A 22,679-nucleotide genomic window follows, 5' to 3' on the forward strand; every position below is an offset into this window, starting at 1 on the left:
CCATCCCCTTGGAAGCTTTGAATTTTGGGGGTAAACAAACATTCAGACCATAGCAGTAACATTTACAATGTCCCCTTCATCAAAAGATCATTAAAATGCAAAGAAACTGGAAAATGTGACCTACAGTAAATAGAAAAATCAGTCAATAAAAACAGATAAAAAGAGATGATGGAATTATTAGATCAGGCTTTAGAAATAGTTTTATATGCATATATGTTTAGAAACTGCATGTATATATTTTAAATTTTTATATGTGTGTATAAAAATGTATACATACTTGTATACATGCATATATATACTTTAATTTCTATAGTTATAAATGAACATCATAACTAGGGGAGAAATGAAAGATGCAAACAAGAACAAATTGGTACTCCTAGACCTAATAATGTAAAATCCCAAATGAAAAATTCCCTGGATGAGCTTGATAGCTGCTTAAACAATACAGAAGAAATGACAGGTGATCGTAAAACCATAGCAATGGAAACTATCAAAGATGAAGGATGAAATGAACAAACAAAAAGACTGAAATCACATGGAAAAAGCCTCCAGTGACCTGTGCACAGGGCAATCTTCGCACGTGTGCAACCTTGTCTGCCCCATCAGCTTATCCTCAGCAGGGGCCTTTGCTTGGCTCAGGGCTCTGCTGCTGCCTCCTGGGATTCTTAACTGTTTCTGAGTAAGGGTTCTTCATTTTTATTTTGCACTGGGCTCTGCAAATTTTATAGCTGGTTCTGACTAGAAGAGAAAACATTAACAGTCTAACATTCATGTAGTTGGAATCCTAGGACTGGCAGGGTCATAGCACAAAAAAATGTCTGGAGAAATAATGGTAATATTTTCAAATTTCACAATATAGCCCACAGGTCCAAGAAGCCCACTGGAATTAAATCATAAAAAAACTTAAGAAATTCATACTAAAGATAATAATAGTCTAATTTCTGGAAATTAGTGATAAAGAGAAAATTTAAAGCATTCAGATAAAATTAATATGGGAGAACACAGACAAAAATTCCCACAGATTTCTTGTTAGAAATTATGCAAGTCAGAGAGATAATAAAGAAATATCTTTAGTGCTGAAAAAAAAACACAAAACTACCAACTCAACATTTGTATCCAGCAAAAGTTGTTTTCAAAATTAAACAAACAAGAAAATACCTATTCAGACAGAAAGTTCTTAGTAAATTTATCCACAGTGGATCTAAACTACAAGAAATACTAATATATATATATATATATATTAGACATATACCTATGTATTAAATATAATTTTTTCTCTCTCCATATATATATGTAAATATATATATATATCTTTGGAGACTTGAGCCCAGGAATCCAATCCTTTCTCTTCTCCTGCTTTTGCTCTTCTTAGATACTTCTATGGTGTCATCCTTTATGGCAGGAAGATTAATATGTTTTGCTTTGTTTGATCTACATGTATTTTTGGTAGACTTTTGGGAAACTGACTAATCAGCCATTAGTACTTGTTTCTCCAGAAACCTTAATCAATACAGATGATATTTTCAGAAAACTATTACTCGTCTCAGAAAAGTGGCTTGGTGATCAATCAAATGGATGTGAAGAGGCATGGAGAGTCTGAACAAAATGAATTCATTAAATTTGAAGGTGGAAAAAGTAAAGTTTTAAATGCAATATATTAGTTTACAAAGTATGTTATATAAAATAATTATGTAACTAAATAAGTCAAATACTTATATTTGGATTTAATATTTACTTTTTTTTTTTTTTTTTTTTTTTGCAGTGCTGGTGATCAAACCCAGGGCCTTGTGCTTACAAGGCAAGCTTACCAACTGAGCTATCTCCCCAGCCCCCTAGATCCTATCTTGGGAGACCTTAAGCCAGCTTTTTCTGCCACATCAGCTTACCCTCATCAGGGTCCTAAATCCAGGACTCCAAATTCTCTCCCTTCCTCCTTAGACACTGCAAGGCTTTGTCAAAATGGTGTTATCTCTTAACTCAGGAAGCCTAATGTTTGGCTTTGCTTGACCTACCTGTGTTTCTGTGGACTCTTAGGAAGCCAACAGTTGACAGCATATGTTCCTCTTTTATAATACTGAAGCATTCTTGGTGAGCCCAAAATGTCCCTTCAATTCCTTGTCCACATACAGTTAAAGCTTCTCTCCTGGACCCCCATACCTCCCTGTACATACCTCCCACGCTCGACCAGGAGGCAGTCCGGCTGTTCATGCCATTTGTCTTTCCTCTTAGATGGCAAGACCTTGCTGCTGAAGCTTGGGCCTTGTGCCTGAAAGCACTCAGAAACCACTCCGGATGCGGGAACTCACACAAGAGATTTTATTAAGCGGACAGAGTGCCCACAGGGTGAGAGAGAGAGTGAGAAAAGAGAGAGAGAGAGAGAGAGAGAGAGAGAGAGAGAGAGAGAGAATGAGAATGGTGGTGGAGCTATTCTTAAGCAGTGGAATTTTGCGGCTAATAGCAATTGGACCAATGGCTGGCGAGGAGGTTCGCGGGCTAACAATCTGGACAAATGACTTGACTAGGAAATTTGGGGGCTAGCAATCTAGGATGTAAAGTGGTGTGGGGGAGGGAGAATAATGGCAGCAGCAAGGTAGCAGATCTGATTCCGATAGTTTCCAGTGCCAATCCAATAATGAGGACACGGTTTTGAGAAAAAGGAAAGAGAAGGTTTATTGCTTTGCAAGTAAAGGAGAAATACAGAGGACTCCTGTCCCAAAGGCTGTGATTCTGCCCATCAGTAGGAACAGGGGACTTTTTCTTTTTCTTTTTTTTTTTTTTTTTTTTTTTGCAGCAGTGGGGATTGAACCCAGGGCCTTGTACTTGCGAGGCAAGCACTCTGCCAACTGAGTTATCTCCCCAGTCCTCTTTTTTATATTTTTTAAATTTTTATTATTTTTATTTAGCTTTTAATTTTTTACAGACTGCATTTTGACAGACTGCATTTGTACAGACTGTACGAATGTGGGACATAATTTTGTTTCTATGGTTGTACACAATGTAGATTCATACCATTCGTGTAATCATACATGTACATAGGGTAATGATGTCTGTCTCATTCCACTATCTTTCATACTCCCCTCCCTCTCATTTTCTTCTACATATTCTAAAGTTCCCCCATTATTCTCTCATTCCCAACCCCCACCCCCATTATATATCATCCTCCACTTATCAGGGAAAACATTAGGCCTTTGGTTTTTTGGGCTTGGCTTATTTCACTTAGCAAATATTCTCCAATTCCATCCATTTATTTGCAAATGCCATAATATTATTCTTCTTTATGGCTGAATAGTATTCCATTGTGTATATATACCAGACTTTCTTTACCCATTCATCTGTTGAAGGGCATCTAGGTTGGTTCCACAATCTAGCTATTGTGAACTGAGCTGCTATAAAAATTGATATGACTGTGTTATTGTAGTTTGCTGATTTTAGGTCCTTTGGGTATAAACCAAGGAGTGAGATAATTGGGTCAAAAGGTGGGTCCATTCCAAGTTTTCTTAGGATTCTACATACTGCTTTCCAGAGTGGTTGCACCAATTTGCAACTCCACCAGCAATGTAAAAGTGTACCTTTTCCCACACATCCACAGCAACATCTATCATTCTTTGTGTTCTTGATAAAAGCCATTTTAATTGGAGTAAGATGAAATTTAGAGTTGTTTTAATTTGCATTTCTCTAATTACTAGAGATGTTGAACACTTTTTCATATATTTATTAATTACCTGTGTGTCTTCTTCTGTAAAGTGCCTGTGCAGTTCCTTGGCCCATTTCTTGACTGGGGAACAGGGGACTTTTAAAGAGCTGACTCAAAGGCTACATTCCGCTTGTTCTCTGTTGGAGTTGTAACTTCACTTGTTAATTAGGGAGACAGTTATTTCTGAGATCTTCTGGTGCCATCCCCAAAGTCTGGATTACTTTGTTCCTATGATGGGTGTGTATCCAAGGACAGATATATCTTCCTAGGATGGGAAGAAAGATAATCCTGTTTCCCATGAAATTAGGGAGGGAGAGAGATTAGGGAGGAGCAGGGAGAGAGGAAGAGAAACATGTCCATTTAAAAATAAGTTTCAGTGGCAGAGCAGCAAGGGCTATATTCAAGCATAAAGTGGACCACTGTTACAACCCTAAGGATAGTGACCACAGGTCTCTCTATTACATGTTCTTAGTATTGCCTTGAACTTACAGGAGGTGCCCAACGGATGATGAGTTATTGACTGACATACTGCATGAATGAATAAATGAATGAGTAGGTGCAAGTTTAGGGAATTACAACAAAAAATTTAGATAAAAGGCAATACCATAGTTTATGAATGAGTTAGTAAGGGTTGGTGAGTGGAAATGAATGAACATTTCCAAGGTGAGTCAAATCAGGGGAGTCTAAACACTGCTAGAAAAAATTCCAAGAGATTAAAGATAAAAATTAACCCCACATTTCCAACAGTGGATTTCAAACCTGGCTGCACACTGAAATAAGATGGTATTAAAAAAAAATTCAGTGAGTCCTGGGCATCACTTTCACCCACAGTTCCTTATAAAAATTATTCATTTACTATTATTTATGTTGTTTTTATTAGCAAATCATAATTGTATGTATTTCACTTCACTTTTGTGATTTAATTTGATCTCCTGTGGGTCAAGGTTTGAAATATTTTATTTTTATTTGCATATATTTTTGGTTGAGAATCACTGCTTCCAGGGGTCAGTGTAGCTGTTTTGTTCATTGCTGATTCTTCGATGCCCCTTAAGTCCAATGATTCTCCAAGAGGTACAGTTAGCAAGAGGACATCTGAGATCCTTCTGCCAAGAAAGCTTAGTGGAATTTTATATGAAAGGCATGGATGATGGTGGGTTAGGTAGTTTAAAAATCATATTCCATATGAGCAACATTTTTTTTGGAAAAAAATTTCCTATTGTTTGTATAGCTCAATTCCTATTGTTTGTATGACTCATACTTTTGTATGAAAAGTAAATGCCAATAGGAAAATAAAACATTGCAATCCTCAATAGATGCATGCTCCTTTGGGGGTTAGAACTATTTTATTTTTTTGTGGTAGAGGCTTAAGGTAACCCATGTTTAGGAGATTGTAAAACACTGTTTTGCCCCTAGCATTAAAAGCTGATTGAGCTCTTTCTCTGGGCTACCTTATCATTCTGCATTTGCTTACCTTTGCCATTGCATTTTTCACAACTTGGGTGGAAACTTGTTTAATTTTTGTCTCTCCTTATTAATCTGCAAACCTTTATGGGGGCTGGATTACATCTTTACCTCTTCATTCCTGTGTTGAGTTGTTAGTGGCACTCTATAGCAGGTGACTGAAAATAAAGAATGAAACATCCATCACTGATCTGGCTACAACATGGAGCAAATGAGCTTACGGACGTGAGTTCAGGCTGGATCAGGGCCAGATGGTTACTCAACGATATTGTCCCATGACCCCGCAGCTGTCCCTTAACCCTAGCCAGCTGCTTTGCGTATGTTGGTGCACCAGGGAAAAATCTTGCCACTATTAACAGCTCAAAGGATGAGTTCTAGAATGGGGGATTATTTATCAAGCTACTCCATTTATTTTCTCCTCTATTAATTACTTCTCATGGGATAGTTGTGAGTTGTCACTAAGTAAGCAAATGGATGAATGAGTGAATGTGTAAGAAAATAACTAAAGTAAAAATTTATTAACTTCACTTCAAGGACAGACAATGTCTACATTTGGTCAGAACTATATTAAAGAATTCAGGAATTGGTAGAGTTGTTGGACTAGGTGAACTTTAAGGTTCCTTCTCATCTGAGATTCTATGATTCTAATTCTCTCATTCCAAAAATAATGAGGCAAAAGTACAGAAAGACAAAGGCAAAAAGGTTTTCCAATTCTCTGAGTGGCCACCTCTTACTAATTTTTTGACGAATTTAGCTAAAACACAATTTTTTTCTAAAGAGCACTTCTGAGATGCCGCTTCCCTTATTCCATATTCTCTGAGAAAAATTGTAACTCTTTGTTTATATATTTACTTGTTCAACATCTGTGTCCCACACTAAAGAAGAAAGTATGTGGCAATAGAAATCATTTTTTCCCCACAGAAATCTCTCAAGTTTTTGTTAAATGAATAGATACCAACAATTAATTCATTAATTTTAATGTATTTATTCATGCCAACATTCAAAGAGAATTTGAAGTGGATAAATGATAATGTATTATCCATTTATTTGTTGATTTATTATGAAGATTTTATTTTTATTAAAACAAATTATTAGGCATTTTTAAAATCTGGATAATTTTTTTTTTTTAGGGGATTGAACTCAGGGACACTCAATCACTGAGCAACATCCCCAGTCCTATTTTTAATGGCTTCTTCTATTTCATTGCTTGATATTGATCTGTTTAAATCGTGTATTTCCTCCTGGTTCAGTTTGGGAGGAGCATATGTCTCTAGAAATTTGTCAATGTCTTCGGTACTTTCTATTTTGTTGGAATACAGATTTTCAAAGTAGCTTCTCATTATGTTCTGTATCTCAGTGGTGTCTATTGTGATATTTCCTTTTGCATCATGTATTTTAGTAATTTGAGTCTTCTCTCTCGTTCTCTTTGTTAGTGTGGCTAAGGGTTTATCTATTTTGTTTACTTTCTCAAAGAACCAACTTTTTGTTATGTCAAGTTTTTGAATAGTTTCTTTTGTTTCAATTTCATTGATTTCAGCTCTGATTTTAATTATTTCCTGTGTTCTACTACTTTTGCTGTTATTCTGTTCTTCTTTTTCTAGGGCTTTGAGCTGTAATGTTAGGTCATTTAATTGTTGACTTTTCATTCTTTTCTGGAATGTGCTCCATGCAATGAATTTTCCTCTTAGAACCACTTTCATAGTGTCCCAGAGATTTTGATATGTTGTATTGTCGTTCTCATTGACCTCTAAGAATTTTTTAATCTCCTCCCTGATGTTTTTTGTTATCCATGTTTCATTCAATAGTATATTATTTAGTCTCCAAGTGTTGGAGTAATTTCCTTCTTTACTTTGTCATTGATTTCTACTCTCAGTCCATTATGATCTGATAGAACACAAGGCAGTATCTCTATTTTTTTGCATTTCCTAAGGGCTGCTTTGTGGCATAACATATGGTCTATTTTTGAGAAGGTTCCATGTGCTACTGAGAAGAAAGTGTATCTGCTCGTTGATGGATGGAATATTCTATATATGTCTATTAAGTCTAGGTTATTGATTGTGTTATTGAGTTCTATGGTTTCTTTGGTTGGATTTGTTTGGAAGATCTATCTAGTGGTGACAGCGGTGCGTTAAAGTCGCCCAGAATTATTGTGTTGTGGTCTATGTGATTCTTGAAATTGAGAAGGATTTGTTTGATGTACAGGGATGCACCATTGTTTGGGGCATAAATATTTACTATCGTTATGTTTTCCTAATTTATGGTTCCCTTAAGCAGTATGAAATGTCCTTCTTTATCCCTTCTGACTAACTTTGGCTTGAAGTCTACTTATCTGATGTAAGGATGGAAACCCCTGCATTTTTACTGGGTCCATGTGCGTGGTAGGTTTTTTCCCATCCTTTCACCTTTAATCTGTGGATGTCTTTTTCTATGAGATGAGTCTCTTGCAGGCAGCATATTGTTGGGTCTTTCTTTTTAATCCATTCTGCCAGTCTATGTCTTTTGATTGATGAGTTTAGGCCATTAACATTCAGAGTTATTATTGAGAAATGATTTGTATTCCCAGTCATTTGGCTTATTTTTGGTTTTTAAGTTGGCTTGGTTTCTCCTTTGAGTGGTTTTTCTCTAAGGTAGTTCCTCCCTTTGCTGACCTACATTGTTGTTTTTCATTTCCTCCTCATGGAATGTTTTGTTGAGAACATTCTGTAGCACAGGCTTTCTATTTGTAAATTCTTTTAACTTTTGTTTATCATGGAAGGATTTTATTTCATCTTCAAATCTGAAGGTTAGTTTTGCTGAGTATAGGATTCTTGGTTAGCAACCATGTTCTTTCAGAGCTTAAAATATGTTGGTTCAGGCCCTTCTAGCTTTTAGAGTCGGGGTTGAGAAGTCAGCTGCTCTCCGCATTGGTCTCCCCCTATATGTAATCTGATGCTTTTCTCTTGCGGCCTTCAAAATCCTATCTTTATTTTGAATGTTAGGCATTTTCATTATAATGTGCCTTGGTGTGAATCTGTTGTGATTCTGTGCATTTGGTGTTCTGTAAGCCTCTTGTATTTGATTTTCCATTTCATTCTTCAGGTTTGGGAAATTTTCTGATATTATTTCATTGAATAGGTTGTTCATTCCTTTGGTTTGTATCTCTGTGCCTTCCTCAATCCCAATAATTCTTAAATTTGGTCTTTTCATGATGTCCCATAGTTCTTGGAGATTCTGTTCATGATTTCTTACCATCTTCTCTGTTTGGGCGACTTTATTTTCAAGATTAAATATTTTGTCTTCATTGTCTGAGGTTCTGTCTTCCAAGTGGTCTAGTCTGTTGGTGATGCTTTCCATTGAGTTTTTTATTTGGTTTATTGTCTCCATTTCAAGGATTTCCATTTGGTTTTTTTTGAGAATCTCTATCTCTTTGTTGAAATGATCTTTTGCTTCCTGCAGGTGCTCTTTCAGCTTATTGGTATTATCATTCATTGCCTGCATTTGCTCTTTTATCTCATCCTTTGCTTCGTGAATCATCTTAATCATGTATAATCTGAAATCCTTCTCTGACATTTCTTCTACCATACTGTCATTGGATTCTATTACTATAGAATCTAGATTTGTTTGGATCATTTCTTCCCTTGTTTTTTTATGTTGTTCATGTATCTTCCCCTCTAGCGCTGCAGATCTGGGGTATTGCCGATTTCCCCCTGTAGGCTTATAGTGGCCCTATAGGTTCCAAAACCCTTTCTTTAAGGGGAGATCAATATTAGCAGTGCCCAAACCAGACACTATGCAATCCTAGACCAAATAGCCCCTATGGGGACAATAACATCATGTAAATAAGGGAGAAAGCGACTCTGAGGGAACACATAAACAGAAGGAAAAGAAAGCAAGAAACGTAAAGAAATAAAAACTTAAATTTTTTTTAAAAAGGAGAAAAAAGAAAATCTACTGTATAATAGTCATATTGTAATGAAACCTCCCAGTGTTCAGTAGCCCGATGTATGAGAGGTACCTGAGAATGAGCTTCAAGCCTCCAGCAGGCATCGCAGGATGGGATTTGCCCCACCCAAAGATTGGAGCTACGGCTTCCAGGATTATCCAAGATGGCTGCTCTGGATTCCAAATGTGTTGGCAAATGGGGAGCTGCAGCTCAGGGGTGGACGTGGTCAGCTGGAGGTCCTGGAGACAGGATGCAGTTGGTCCGGCAGTGGTCCTGGAGGTCGGGTGTGTTTGGTGTGGTTGTGGATCCTGGAGGCCGGGTGCAATCAGTCGGTCTGGGGTCCCGGTGATAGGGCGCAGTCAGTTGGTCTGGGGGTCCTAGTGGCAGGGAGCAGTCAGTTGATGTGAGGGCCCCAGAGGCAGGGAGTGATTGGTCGGGCTGAGGGATCCTGGAGACGGGACTCAGTCAGTCTGGCCAGGGGTCCTACAGGGCCTGGCTGTTGTCTCAAAATGGCAGCAGCCACGTGTAATCAAACCTGCAGGTACTGTGACAGTGAACTTCCAGGCAGCAGCAGGCAGCTGGTTCTCCACTGGCGGTCTGCGGTCAGTCTGCTGGCAGCTGTCGGACGATCGGGAGGTGAACCTCGAGCGTTGGGTGATGGATAGGGGTAAGGCAGGCGATGGACAGGCGAGAGGCAGGCAAATGCCCCAGTCCTATTTTTTGTATTTTATTTAGAGACAGTGTTTCACTGTGTTGCTTAGTGCCTCGCTGTTGCTGAGACTGGCTTTGAACTTGTGAACCTCCTGCCTCAGCCTCCTGAGCACAGGAGTGCGCCACCATGCCCGACTAATTGTTTTATTTTTTAAACCACTGCCTTTATTATTATTCCTGGCAACTTTAATAGCAATGAACATGGTCACTTCAACACTCTGGCCACTGAGATCCATGAATTCCTTAATTCTATCATTAATTCTACTCCACTTAGTTGCACACCCCTATTGGAACTTTCCTAGACTAGCGTTTTTCAGATTAAAGATTGTGATCTAATAGTGAGTCTTAAAAGTAACTCAGTAACTAGTATTTAAAAATAGGAATAGAATAGAATTAAACAATCAAAGTAAACTTAAAAATAAGTTGTTTTGAGAACATTTTATGTATGTGTACTAAATTACTATGTAAAACTGCTTTCTTTTTGAAGTCAGTGATGTTAAAGCCGGTCAAATTGTACTCCAGCACTGTTATCAATAACTATAGTACCTTTGAAATCTCGGTTTTAACCTACTCCTTTTTCACCACCCTTGCTTGCTCATTCCCTTACTCCTGTGGTCCAGGAGACCTCACCGATTCCAACACATTTTGCTTTCCAGGGTTTCCTCCTTCTCACTTTTCTCCTTGCCCGGGTTGGACTCCAAGGTCCATCACATTCATTGTCATTGGTCTTAACTCCCTTGTTGCCTTTCCCTTCTATTTTACTTTAGTGGCATAACCCGTTCTCTGCTCACTTCATCCTGTCCCCAGTAAGCCTGGAAAATAGCTGCAGTTATGGAGACGTTACTGGTCTGGCTGTGAGTCTATGCCCACAGACCCCAAGTGCATCTCAGAACCATCTTGTGACAGAGTTCCCTAGCAAGTTTGTTTTCTAGCTCTGAGGTGTTTTCACTTCATAGTGTCTCCATTACCCTCCAGTATCAGCTATGCCTTCTCTACTTACTTTGTGGTGAACTAACTTCCTTCCTGAGAAAAGAAAATCATCTTTACACAAACAAGTCATCTTGCCATTACCAAATTTCCACTGTATCTTTGTTCCCACTCACATGTTGTTCTTTTCCTCCTCTGAACATTAGACCATTCCCAGTGTCACCTAAAACCAGCCCTTTCACTTGCCACCTGACATATCCCTCATAAGTTTCCCATACTAGCCCTTTATATCTCTGCCTCTGAATCACAAACAGATCATAATACTCAAGCTGAGACTAGTATCATGATTTTGTTTGTTTAGTTCTTTATACTCCATGTCTTGCTGTGTATAAGAGAGCAATAGGATTGAGGAAGTTGGGAAGGCATGGGGTGCTGCTGGATGGGGTATTACAATATGTTGCCCTGGGGCAGTAGGGAGTAACCCACTGTCTCTCTGTGCCTGTGGAGGGTCTATCAGGGGAAAGACAGACAGTAAAGGGTTTGGGGGGATGAGAATGCATTTCTACTTTTTAAATGTTCCAAGAATCAGCCTTGCATTTACATTATCATCATGCAGCTTGCTTTCCTATATAAAAGTGTCTAGCATTGTGGGAAAGTATATCAAGACGCTTCTTCTTGTCCCTATAGCCCCTATTGTTTTTTAAAATGGGATCTGCACTTGCACTCCTTCCCACAGTTATTATCCTGGTGTAGAATGCGGAAAGAGGTGACAGGTCTTTTCTCACTGGGACCTTTTACACTCATTTGTAGAGTTTTATGGGAAAGAAGATCCTCTGTTTTCAGTTTCTTCTGATGCATGTATTTCCATTTCCTGACCTTTCCAAAAAATGACCTTTCAAAGCAATAGTTGTTGAGAATGGGAAATAATATGGACAACCCAAACTTTTAACCATATTCTGTTTCAAAATTGGCCTCCTGCTCATCCCTCAAATCTTCTTTTGACAGGTTCCTCCACATAGGGGAATTATGGCTGCCAGAATTTCTTGCAAAGCAGTGCTTAGAAAAGTCTGACTTCTATCTCATTTCCTCCAAGATGTTTAAATATTTTAGGTTCATATTTAAAAAACTTTTAATGCACTTTCTCATCTCTGTCTACTTTTTTTTTTGAAAATGTGAATCAGATAGGGAGGATAACTGTGACTAAGATTAAGTGAAGTCAATGGAACAAACTCTGGGCAACTTTCTAATTATAGCAGAACCTGGTGATGGAACCCAAATCTTGGAACTTCTAGTTCTGATATTCTTTATTGCATGATTATACTACTGTATCGTGCAGGGATCCATTAATGTTCAGCTTCCATTTTTTAAAGAGGTTATTTATTAGATGATACATAAAAATACACATATTAATAGGGTCCCATATAATGTTTCAATACATGTGAACATTATGTAATATTTAAGTTATGTTAAACATGTCTATCTCTTCAAACATTATCATTTCTCTATGGTGAAAACTTTCAAAATTCTCACTTCTAGCTTTTTGAAATATCCAGTACATACTTGTTATCTATAGTCACCCTAACGTGCCTTAGCACAGCAGACTGCCCTGCTTCTGTGTAACTGTAACCTAGTACTCATTTACAGAGCTTTCTCCACCCCTGCTCTCTGGTAGTTACCATCCACTCATCTCTATGAGATCAACTCATCAATGTTCATCTACTACTTTTTAAAAAAACTCAAATTTATTCCACATATTTGACCTACCTAGGGCTAGGGAATCAAAAATACTGGCATGTATTTTTAAAAGTTCTCAGATAATTTTAATTCATAGCTGATTTGGCAATTATTTCTGGAATAGTCAATGACCCATTTTTCCTCAATGGATGCACAATTTGCAGATGGTTCTAAATGCTTATATACTCTTCTCGCTGTCATAATCTTGAATTTTTTTCTGCCTTTCATTGAAAAGCCACTGTAACATGCTTCTCTCTGGCTAATAGTAACAGAGACCATTGAGTTTCAATGACTGACTCACCACTACTAGTATAGAAAGATTTTCTGTATTAGTATGTTTTTAGGTGATTGATAGCACAGAATACTGTTCTGTGAAGGAAAACACTTTATTGATACTACATTTTGTGTGTTGAATATGCAGAACATATTTAACCTGTCTCATTATGTGTTTTAGAATTGTCCACATGTTTTATGGAATAGAATCAGAGAGCAGAAGATACCTTAGATACTAGTGCAGATGCTAGCTCCTTTGAAATACTGCCCCTCCTTTTTCTGGAGCCCTCAGGTTCTCTTCCTCTCTGGGTTCAGAGCACTTTCTTCACACCTTCCACGTGAAACTTACCATTTGTCCTGTAGCCTGTTCACATCTCACACCTCCATAGGACTGTGGGCACCTATAGATAACCCAGGGTTTTCTTTTTATTTTCTCTAGATCCTAACTCAGTTCATTCTTACATTTATTTAACACATGATTAATAACCCTTTTAGTAGGCATCATGGTTGACTATCTAATATCTACTTCCACTGCAAATTATCAGTATAATCCATCATAGTAACTCCATCCTTCCTTGACAGCTGGATTAACAAACTGGCCTAAGCCTATGTGGGCCAATATGGGGAAGAAGCTTCCAATAGTTTTCTGGAAAGAGCAAAGACTGGGTATGAACAAGGAAGCATGTTGACTCAGCTTTTGTGGTCAAACTTTTTATGACCTTAAAAACGTGTATGTGGTTAGACAGAAAGGCCAACTGGTGGATTGAGGCAAGGAGACGGTGCAGGAGTATTCCCTAGTGACAGGCTACGGTGAGTAAAAGCTGGGAAGCAAGGCGGAGCTTGAGCTTGAAGGTAGTCAGGGAGCTAAAACAGGTTCTTCAGGGAAGGAAAGAAGAGAGGGAAACTTAAGAGTGACAGACTTGGCCCAGAGTGGGATAAGGCAGGTTAATATGTGTGCCTGATTTCTTTAAAAGAAAATGTTTGCTGAATGATGTAGTTTTATTCTCTTTCACTCATTTTGAGAGAGAAACTGAGAACCTAGATGTTAGGTAACTTACTAAAGGTCACATATTGAATTCATAGTACAGCTGGGACTAGCACATGCAGTGGGTATGCATTTAAGTGCTGAATTCTTCATGGCAGTTGGTCTAATTTAGAGGTTCTCTCTCTTGTCTATATGTCAGAATTACCTGGGAGTTTTGTTTCGGAAAACAATAGAGACCTCAGTTCATCCCAGAAATTTAATTAAATTGGGACTGACATGAGGTCTGGGCATGAGTTTCATTGTTAAAAACTTCCTAGGGAATTCTAATTGGCAGCTGGGTTGAGAGACTTATTATTCAAACGTTTGTCCCTCCAAAACTCATGTTGCTGTTGTGACAGCTATGAGGTAGGACTCCTAGGGAGGTGATTAGGCTGTGAGGGTTCTGCTTCATGAACAGATAAGTACCAGTGTCATAGCACAGAATTCCTTATGAAAAGAGAAGTTCAGCCCCTTTTTCCCTTCTTGCTCACCCTGTCTTTGTCCTTCTGCCATGGAATGACACAGTAAAGAAGACTCTTGGTAGATGCTGACCTCTCCAGAACTGTAAGTCAATAAATGAATGTTCACTATAAATTACCTGATATCAATCATTCTCTATAGCAGCACAAATGGACCAAGACAATTCCTTGACTAAATTATAGAACTTTCTTTCCTGTAATATCTAATATAGCTAATGCATATCCTTTGCTTTGCATTTTTAAAACTGAAAGAATTCTTGCTATGAATCTTGGGGTTTTGCATTTTCCTTCAGTGCATTCTGCCTTAATGCAGCCATTAAAATGGAAAGCCTTGGTCTCTAGGAGTTAGGGGCTAGAAGCAATTTTTCAACTGTAGGTCATGGTGATCATGTATAATTCTATATAGCTCTCCAGGTAATTCTTCTAGACCTGTCTGCCTCCATGGCGTCCAAGTTGGCAATTAACTGCTCTAGTGTACATAAGGAGGAGGAATTTGTTCTGAGATGGTGGCTGACTCGACATTTTTCTAAACCTGCCTCATCAATCACTACTTCATTATGGAAGGAAGCCACTAGTTCAATACCAGTGTGGGAGGCTAAAGGGTCAGAAGTCTGTGAAGAACATTTATCTTCATATGGAATCACCAGCCATGACTACAGAATGCATTTTTGACCTCCATCAGTTATTTTGCATTTGTGTCTCATCACAAAAAGAACTCAAAGATAATGGAGTGCACCTCACCACCAGCTCCACCACCCTCACTGCTGTGTACTGAACTAGAATTCAACAATGCTATTTTATTTACTGGAACAAACCAGAAAGCATTGGTGCACATATGAAATCTATTTGTCACTTTGGGAATAAACAAAAATGGTGCCTAGAAAACAAGGTCAGAGTTTTTACCTACCTACAAATATAGGAACACTGGTTTCACAACGTGAAGCCCTGAAAATAGGAAAGCTGTTATCTCAGATATATGCTTTAGGGTTATTTGCAAGTATTGTTCCTTTATACATCTTTCTTCCTCCTTTGATTTTCTCCCTCCCTCCTCTTCTTCCTTCCTTTCATTTTTCCCATTTTAATTTTTTTCTTTTTTCTTTAAAAATCATCTTTTTGTCTTCATGTATACCATACCTTTTGTCATGTTTTCTATCTGGTTTCCAGAACTTTTCATCTTAAGTATAAAATTTTCATTTCCCTGTTACATAATTGTCCTGAGATTGTTCCTGTGCCATGTTTAGAAGTCTTATTAGCTACATAAGAACTAGAATTAGTATTACTTTATTCCAGTCCTTATTTCAGATTTCCTTGATTATTTTGTTTACTTGTTTGTCTTAATTTTGTTTTCACATTCATTAATCATTATTGCTACCACCTCTCTTTTCTTGTAAGAATGGCTAGCTATATTAGGATTCCATGTTCTTGAATTGACATAGGAAGTATCCTATTCCAGAGAAAAGGACCACCAAGTGAGGTTTTGTTCCTAAAACAAATGGCAGGTCTCTGAGAGAAAAGATGAATGAGAAAGAGAAAAAGCTAACTCAGGAAAATCATATGTGATTAAAATACATCTGTGCTTGGAATTCTTTCACCCGATGTGATAGATGATGAATTTCCCTTCTAACACCTTTCAAGTCAACAAGTCCTTCTTCAAAGATCCTAAATCTCTGAACTTTGCTCAAATATTCTCATTGATGGCAACATTTATGGTCCTTTAGTTTTCTACAGTTCTTTTAAAGATGCTAGGAATCAATGTTTTGCTATAACTACATAGGATAAAAGCAATGTGATATTTTAAACTTGTCTCTGAGGTTTACACTTACAAAAATCCTTTTAAAAATTCAAATAAACTTCCTGCTAGTACAGAATTACAAAATATTTTCCCACTTTTATCTTTCTTCAAATACAGTACTGTTGCTACCTATTCTTTTTGACAGTGTCTTATAGAATTTAGAAAAGAGAGAGTAAATCAACTTGCCTTGCAATTTCCCTCTTTGTTCTGGGGTGGGGGCTCCCTCCTGCTTTGGGATTCTACCTATACTCTATCCATAAACATTGGTGGGTCCCTGAAGTTGAAAAAAAATGAGAAGAGTCAAAGTTATTAAAATTGTAGTTTATTTGAAAAGTGACATGTCTCTAAAATACAGAGAGGAATAAAATATCTACAGGCACAGTTCTGTTTGGAAGAAATTTTCAGAAAGTCGTAAAGTTAAGGCCTCTCATATGTGTGAGACTCAGAACATGGATCCTCTTGTAGCTATCTCTCCATAACAGATTCCTTCCCCAGGCACTGAAGGATCATGGCTTTACTTCACAGATTGGCACTTGGGTCTCTCACTTATGCTCTGTTACATACTAAAGTGAGATATTTCATGTCACATAACCAAAAGATGAAAGCCATTCCAGGACAATAGATGTGGAGGTGGCTACATCTGACGCAAGACAAATGTAAACTGTACAGGTGCAGTAATCTTGATCTTGGGATATTCATGATTCCAGAAGACTGTTGCTTAAGTGGCAGCATTAATCCATTAATCAGATTTTAAAAAATTCAAATTCTTTGACATAGCTATGAATACTGCTTTGTCCTTTTTATTTGCTTTTTCATAAACACCTCAAAAATTTATTAGACAGATTGTTATTACTATTTGATTTTTAGATATCATTAGTTTGGGTCTGGAAGGTCCCCCAAAGTCTCATGTGTGAGGACTCGGTCTCAGTGCAACAATATTGTAGGTGGGGATTTGGGAAAGTAATTGGATCATGAGGGCCTGGTCTTATCGAAGGGTTCATCCCTTGATTGATTCATACTCAAACGGACTATTGGGAGGTTGGGGAAACTGTCGGAGGTGGGTCCCAGCTGGAGCAATTAGTCATTGGGGGCCTGACTTGGAAGGCTCTCCCCACCCCCTCCCTGCTTCCTGGCGGCCAAGAGGTGAGCAGGTTTGCTCAGCCATGTCCTGCCTGCTGTGAAGCTCACAGACCCAGGAACAATGGAGCCAAAGGAACATGGACTGAAAACTTTTGAAACTGTAAGCAAAAATAAATTTTTCCTCCTCTAAGTTGATTTACTGAGGTATTTGTCACCAAGATGTAAAGCTATTGTTAAAATATTGATAAAGGCATAATTCAGAACTTTGTCAAAACATGACATGTTTCTCTTTCCTTAGTTTGCCCTGAAATAATTTGATGGGACAAAAGGCAAGTAAAGATTTTTCTACTGTCTCTTTGTACTATCCAATAAAATGTGAGGGGATCTTATTATTACCTGAAAAATTTCACAACCTCTGTGCTAAGCTTTCTATGTTAAATGCCTAAGAATTTTTGGAATATCCAAACCATGAAGCAGATAGATGTGAATTGGCCTGCAACTCATTATTGGCTTTCCTAGACAATGATTCAATAGGATTGGGGGGGAACATTTTTAATCTATTTTATAACTGTTTTTACATTTGAAACATGTAACCACTACTATATCTGTGGCAGGCAGCAAATGCTAATTTTCCTTGTCTGTATGTCCTCCTTTTCCCTTTTGGTTACAATCTTCCCTTGTCAAGTTGGCACTGCTAAATACTGTATTTCTCAAGTTCTCTATCCACATTGGCCATGTGACCATGTGTGACGTGGTAGGATGTGAGTGTGAGTGGAACTACCATACAATAGTCTTAAAGGAAGCACTTTCTTCTGTTTCTCTTTCCCCATTTCCATGGCTGACACAGATCAGTTTGATGATGAACAAACTGTGGCCATGCAAGTGAGAGAAAAACCCTATGAGGACATATAAAAGTAAGAGCATGAACCTGAATCATGAATGGCTTTGGAAGCAGAAGTCCCCATCTTAGATAGCAGCTCTATTCATAATAACTAACTCTGGAACCAACCTAGATGCCCTTCAACAGATGAATGGATGAAGAAAATGTGGAATATATATATATATATATATAAATGTGGAATATATATATATACACACACACACACACACACACATATATGTATATATATTTTATATATAGTGGAATATATATAAAAATGTGATATATATATATAATGGAATATTACTCAGCTTTAAAGAAGAGCGAAATTATGGCATTCGATGGATGGAGTTAGAGAATATCATGCTACATGAAATAACCAAACTCAAAAACCCAAAGGCCAAGGTTTTCTCTGATATGCAGAAGCTAATTCACAATAAGGTGGGGGGCCAAGTTAGGGAAGAATAGAGTCACTTTATATTAGGTAACAGCCGAACGAAGGGTAGGAAAGCAGTATGTGGGAAGGAATGGTTAGTAGAGTGAAACAGATATTATTACTTCAAGGACATGTATGACTTCATGACCGATGTGATCCTGCAATATGTAGACTGAAAAATGAGAGATTACACTCTATTTATATATGATCTATAAAATGTATGAATGCATTCTATTGTTATGTGCAACTAATTAGAACAATAAAATTTAAAATTTTAAAAAAAGATTGATGTAATGCTGATAGTCTTGGACCATCTGTCTATCTTCAGATTATTCTGAGATAGAAGCACTTCACTTTTGTTTGCGTTGGAGGTGGGTTGGAGTGTATTATGTGATATTTCTTTTGTTGTAGTTTAGCAGTAACACAACTAACAAATTTCATTACAATTTCTTTACCTCGTTTGAGATCCAAGGGAGCAGATTTCTTCTCATGTAACTTCGTTACTCTAATAGAAACATTAAGATGGTGAGCAAGTACGTTTTGGACACGGAATTTTTTATAAAATTTTGTAGTATTACTTATTCCTTTACTTTGCTGTATATACATAAATATATTGCTTTTGGAATATGTTTAGAATGAGAGACTGAATATGCACAGACAATGGATAGACCCACAGTTTGCAGCAATCTGCCCATGAAACCAACTTCCTCTGTGCCATAACTAGTAAAACCTGGAAGCCAGGCTGTTATAGAGAGATATCCTGCTATAAATCAGACTTTTTGGAAGCTGGTATTAATCCAGGAAAATAATATGCCTGAAACGTGGCTCCAAATTCCCCAGGACTGTATTATAAGTGAAATTTCTTTAATTTTCATCCTCACTTTTAATGTAGGACCAACCAGAGGAAGTTCAATATGCATGCCATAGCCGGCCATGCTGCTAGTTATCCTGCCTTCAGTCTTCTTTACACAACAGCTTCTGATCAGGGCATGCCTGGCTCTCCTGAACAGCTTTTCCATCCCTCTTCTTATCTTTAAGTCTTTGCCACAACCCAAGTGATGGTGCTTTAGTCTTTTTCAACAGTAAACTGAATATGTAGACTTTTTGTATTCTCATTGAGTTGGTCTTTGTTTATTTCACAAAAGACTTACTAAGTCATGCTCTAAAAACAAGCTAAAAAAATTTAATCCAATTTCTTTCCCAGAGAGAGAAAATTTTGGAGGTCAAACTTATAAAAGCTCCCAGAAGGGATTTTTTCGAAGGGTTTTCTGAGTGTTCTTGAAATGTCTTCTGGAACTGTGGGATTTTTTCGAGCCCTGATTTGATCACAGTTCAGCTTCCAGGTCTGGAATCAGCAATAGTAAGAGTGAGCTCTCTGGAATTATAATGGCGACCTTTTGGTTCCAGGTCATGTCTCTGTGTTGCTGGCCAAGTCAAATTTCACCAAAAAATAACCTTAGATGCTCCAAAGCTATGTCTCTATACTCACTGACTGTGTGTAACTACCACTAAGACAAGTGGAGATTTGGCATGGGTATGGCTAATTTGATTAATATAGACAGAAATAGAATAAAGCCAAAATCAAATAGGTTTTGGTAGTCTGATCTGTTGGATTGGGCATTTTAGGTTATATAACTAGTGCCAGGTCAACTAGAGATTTTTTGCTAATTTGATATTATTAGCAGATGAAATTCTGTTATACTATAAATAAATTGCATTCATCTTAATTTTGATGGAATTAAGATTTTATTGTAAAAAACATATCCCATTACCACCACCACCACCACCACTACAACCATTCACATCTTACTGGTTTATATGTAAATCCGAAGTAAGAAACTAATGTGCACACTACAGTGAGGGTAGATATTTTAGTACATTTAGATTGAGATTGGTGGAATTTCCAGGTTCCTCTAAATATATAATCATGTCATCAACGAACAGGGATAGTTTGAGTTCCCCTTTTCCAATTCGTATCCCTTTAATTTCTTTGGTTTGTCTAATTGCTCTGGCTAGAGTCTCAAGAACAATGTTGAATAGAAGTGGTGAAAGAGGGCATCCCTGCCTTGTTCCAGTTTTTAGGGGGAATGTTTTCAGTTTTTCACCATTTAGAATGATATTGGCCATGGGCTTAGCGTAGATGGACTTCACAATGTTAAGGAATGATCCCACTACCCCAATTTTTTCTAGTGTTTTGAGCATGAAGGGATGCTGTATTTTATCGAATGCTTTTTCTGCATCTATTGAAATAATCATGTGATTCTTAACTTTTAGTCTGTTGATATGGTGAATGACATTTATTGATTTCCAGATGTTGAACCAACCTTACATCTCTGGGATAAAACCCACTTGATCGGGGTGCACTATCTTTTTAATATATTTTTGTATGTGATTTGCTAATGTTAATTCATATACTAATAGCTATCTGGAAGGTTCCATTACATTTTTTTTTCTGATTTTAGATGAAAATTATATATTTTATTCTCCTAAAGTCATTCAGACTAATGTTGCAGATAGGATAAATTTCAAACAAAATAAAGAATATTTGAGAGAGAGGTCTAGAATCTCTCGTGCAGGAAAACATCTCAAATTCTTTTGTTTCATTAATGAATCAAATTAAATTAAAAAAAACTATGCAGAAATGGAAGGGCACACAACATACTTTATAAAGGAAATACCCTTCAGTTGATATTCTATGGAAGGAGAAGTTTTGTGTTTCTCATGTACAAGAGAAGGGATGATTATAATCTATGTTGAGATAATTTTAAACCCTAAGAAATCCTTTCTTGTTTTAATTCAGGAAAAGAGAAATCAGGCCCTGGGGACTCTAGTCAAGTGTGTTTTTATTGAGGGAACAGGGGCTCTGCTGTGATAGCCTCTGGGACATCTGGTGGCAGCAACAGGTGTTCAAATAAGTGCAAAAGCCAACAGTGCTCAGAAAGGAAAGGTGAGTATTGTATCTACTTCACAATGGTATGCATTCTAGTTTCACTATTTATTGCCTAAGGTTTCCACAGGTGACTTCCTGACACTCTGGGGGCAGTAACTTGGGGGCATTGCTCTATTCTATTCATTCTTTTATATTTATGTATGAGTTGTAGTTTGGAAAGAGGTTCTCAAATCAAATCTTACTTCCCTTTTTATTTTAAAATTTCTTCCTTAAGTAACATTGTCAGACATAAAGCAGGTTATATTTTCAATTACTTGTTTCTAGACAGTGTCCATGTCTTTCTGAAGACATTCAAATAAACACCGTAAACACTCTAGACTCTGGAAGAGCCAAGTTTGTTATGTAGCCCTAGTGTTTCTAAGACTGTCATAGCTATAATGATGGCTGACCTCTAGAAATGTCCTCTTACTGTTAGTTGAAGATGGTCATTTGTGCTCCTTAGAGGTGGCAAATAATCCTTGGAGGGTTGATTTCCCATCTGTCCTCTCTCCAAGCTAGTGGAGGTTGTCATGGCCTGTAAATATTCTTCAACTCTGATTTCTGCTTGCTAACCTTGCTTCATTGCTATGCAACTGATGGCCTCTATCACTTATATAAGGCCTGACAGAGTTCTCCAGTTCATCAAATACCTGATAGCTTAAAGTGTTTTTTCGTTATAGCCAGAGGTCAGGCAGAATATTTCAACTCCCCCAACCCCCAGCCAGATGTTAAATAGCCTTACTTAATGGCCTTACATAAGATCATTGTAGATGGATGGAGGTAAATATTGCATGAAATTTGTGTGTACTGAGAAAAAGGTTATAGTGATGCTAATCAGGCATATATTAGAATCAATTCTTGGAAGTTATTTTAGGGAATTAAATTATATGCACTAAAATGACTATGGATTTTTTTTTTTTTGTCTGATAGTAAGGCAAAATAGTGGATTGGGATTGTAACCCATTGCTTTTTTATTTTAATGTCCCCAAATGTTGATAAGTGGAAGAAATTTCAGAAAAATTTAAACCACAAACTTAAAAGAAATTTAGTTTACTCCAAATGTAAAAAGGTACCAGTGGGAAGACCAGATTAGTAAGTGGTACTCAAACAATAAAATCTTTCCTTGGACTAGTGAGCAGGAGCTCTAAATTCAGAATCAACTTCTTAAGAGACCTTCATGTATTCATTTAAGCTGTGTCTCTGTCTTCTTATCTGTGAAATAGGGTATACTAGAATATCATTATCAGACTTTGAGTGAAAAATTCCACTTATGTTGACTTTTTTTTCAGGTAATTGGAACATACTTCTTTCAACTTCAAATGATACATATTTTTGCC

The sequence above is a fragment of the Sciurus vulgaris genome, assembly GCF_902686455.1.
Source record: "Sciurus vulgaris genome assembly, chromosome: 1".
Classification (NCBI taxonomy): Eukaryota; Metazoa; Chordata; class Mammalia; order Rodentia; family Sciuridae; genus Sciurus; species Sciurus vulgaris.